This window comes from Zonotrichia albicollis, unplaced genomic scaffold, assembly GCF_047830755.1.
Source record: "Zonotrichia albicollis isolate bZonAlb1 unplaced genomic scaffold, bZonAlb1.hap1 Scaffold_83, whole genome shotgun sequence".
NCBI classification, from domain to species: domain Eukaryota; kingdom Metazoa; phylum Chordata; class Aves; order Passeriformes; family Passerellidae; genus Zonotrichia; species Zonotrichia albicollis.
This window is the reverse complement of record NW_027428460.1, coordinates 5,918-9,136: the sequence shown is the minus strand read 5'-3', so window position 1 is coordinate 9,136 and position 3,219 is coordinate 5,918.

The window sequence follows — 3,219 nt, the reverse complement described above, 5'->3', positions numbered from 1 at the left end:
ACATGAGTAACAGCAGCTCTCAAGGACTCTACAGGACAAGGAGCACTTCTGGAGGAGTAAAGCTGCTGTAATAAATAGCAGTGCTTATCCTGCCAGCATTTTAGCCCTCCATCAGTTCTCAGTGCCTCAGACCTCTGTGGTCAGCTCCAGGCCCACTCAGTGCAGACATGCCTGTCAGACAGATGTGTTGTCTTCCCTCTCCGTTCTGAGAAGATCACTGATAAATGGCTGTCCTGGTAGGGCCATGCCTCAATAAAATTCTGTACTAGAGTTTATTTGCTAGTGAAGGGTCTCTCAATGGTTTCACCACCCACTGAGGGTAGTGCTGCAGCTTCCAAAAGCTGCCATGAAGGTGTCCTTCCACCCCTACCCCCAAACCCTTGGCAGCAGCAGCCTCAGCCCCAGCCCTGCCTGGTGGCTGCTGGGCTGTCACTGTGTGTCCCCTCTGTTCCTGGCCAGCTCAGGCCCATCCTGGCAGGGCAGAGGACACCACCTGTGCTCAGGTGGGCACAGGTGAATGATGGCCACAGCAGCCTCCAGGGGAGTCATGACAGACACGAGCGCAGGAAACACCACCAGGCAGCAAAGTGCTCCCAGCACCCTCTGAGGCACACTGGGTGAAATTCAGTGAAGATGAGCATTAAAATTATGGGCATGCAGGAAATAAGATCTGGGTTGTACAGAGACCCTGATGAGCTGTGAAAACTAATCTCTGCCATTCAGGAATGATGATGTGAGTTAAAATAGCAAAAAGAACATGTCAGCTCAGTGTTCTTCAGCTGCTGAGAGGAAAGCTCCCTGCCAGAGCCTGTCCAAGGAAACACTGTGCAATTACAGATGTGATGGGACGAGCCGTGGTGCCAGTGTGTCGGGATCTCCAGCTTGTCACAGTGACCCCGAGAAAAGTTCAAAAGTCTCTTTTCCCAGCCCAGCGCTTGAAGGAGTCAGAGCTCTTCATTTCTCGGTCTCAAGGTTGTTTATTTTATCTTATCTGTAAAAATTTTCTCCTGCCCTGCCGATGTTTGCTCAGCAGGACAGTCAGAGGCACTCTGCCTCCCCCAGGGCAGTGTTATGTCTTCATACTAAAAACTATGTATACAGTGTTTACCATTACTTTCCAATATTTATCACCTATGTTAGACAGTGAGCTTCTACTCTAAACCAATCCAAAAGTGCCACCATCACAGCAGAAGATGGAGGCCAATAAGAAGAAGGAGAAAGGCTGGACAGGCCCAGTTCCCTCCATCTTGCCTCCTGAACCCCCACACCAAAACCCCTAAAATCTACATTTCCACTCCATGATAACTTCGCTAATATTCTACTTAAACTGTTGTGGGTTGCTGATCTTCATCTAAGGTTGGTAACTTGTTCCATAGGTCACAATCAAACCCACAGGGGCATCTTGGGCTGTGTGCTAGAGTCTCTGAGCCCCCTGGCAGGGTCTGGGCTGCTCAGCACAGCCAGAGGGATGTCCTGGGTCCTGACACCGGTGAGCGGCACTGCCCGGCTGTACTGGGAGGTACCGAGCCCTGGTGCCGGTGAGCAGCACTGCTCAGATCTGTGTTTTGTGGAGATATAGCCAAAAACTCCACAACTTTGTGGAAGTTGTAAAGCTGGTATGTTTATTACAGCACTGGACCCATGCAGAAAAGGCATGCATCCCTCTGGGAACTTCAGGTCCCTTTCTATCCCCCCCTCCGATACATATGCATACAATTTCACAATAGTTCATACATATTCATTTTTACGAATTAGCGTGACATTTGCCGCTAGTTCTTCTTTATCAGAAAGAATTCCTAGGTCAGGTTGACTTGCTCTCACAGCAGTCTCTCTGTCTCTCTCTATCATCTTCTGTCTCCCCCCCCTTATCTCTGTCCTTCACTGAAGCAACTTCACTGAGCCTAGGTTCTGCACTCAGGCTAAATAACTATGGTTTCTAAGCACAGACTCAACTCAAAAATGTACATTTCACCTAAATCAAAATGTATTTCTACCCTGGAAAATTTCCGCTTTGCCTCATCTGCCTGGAGGTGCCGGCAGCACTCGGTCCGGTCCCAGCACCCGAGCAGAGTCAGAGCATCGCCGCTCCTGGCACGGCACAGAGGGACCCTGGGCACCACAGCTCGGGCAGAGCCATCCTGGGGCCCACTGGGGTGGTGGCACAGGCCCTGCTGGCAGCCAGGACTGGCAGGGCACAGCCCGCACAGATACACTGGAGCCAGGCTGTGCCTGAGGAGCCAGAGAGCTTCCCAAGGGGACAGGGCTGTTGTGCGGGTGAGGGAAACCAGTGAGCAGTGAGTGTGGCTTGTCCTGGCTTCAGCTGTCCCCAGCACGGCCTGGGAAACCAGGGACACACACACTGCACTGGGGAACAGGCAGAATGCAGCAGGCTGAGCTGCTGCTGGTATTGTCCAGGGTAGGGAAGCAAAAAGGGCCTTTGCATAACATCCACCAATGATTAATTCAGCCACATGTGAGATGATCAGGTCCCAGCACCCACACACAGAGGGTCTCGGTTTCTCTCTCAGGGGCTCAGGGGCTCACCCTGGTCTGGGGGCTGTACAAAGATAAGGGACAATCAGGGAATAGGGAGGAGTGGTTTGGGAACATAAGAACAGACATAGGAACAGGCAAAGGAGGCAATGGGATCTAACAGCTTTTTGAGGGAAGCTTCTTGTGTCTCCCAAAACCATGGAATGACCCCCAGGGTGTCCACAGCAGCACAGCAGCCTGACTGTGACAGTGCCCATGCTTTGAGCAGGCAGCTGAATCAGAGCCTCCAGACATCCTTTTCAACCTAAAATAATCTGTGGTTCAAAAAGGGGAGCAGAGAATTGGACTAAATAATGTGTAAATGCAACGGGATTCCTCAAACTGGCAAGGAGGAAAATGTGTGCCAGGAAGTGCTGAAGGTCTGGAAGAAATAAGGTGGCTTGGAGAAAGCAAATCATCTCCTTGCTCTTTCTTTAGTGCAAGAGCTGGGAAATAAAAATACCAGGTAGAATTCTGAAGCAAGAAAAGAAATGTGTAAATAAATGGGGCTTTTTGCCGAGATGGACTGTTACAGACATCAAAAAGATAACTGGGATAAGTTACAGACATCAAAAAGATAACTGGGAAATCACTAAGACAAATTCTGAGAAGAAAATAGCACAGGGTCTTTAACTTTAAATTCCCTGAGCACAGAGTGGTGGAGCACAGGAGATCACACTGTGGAAC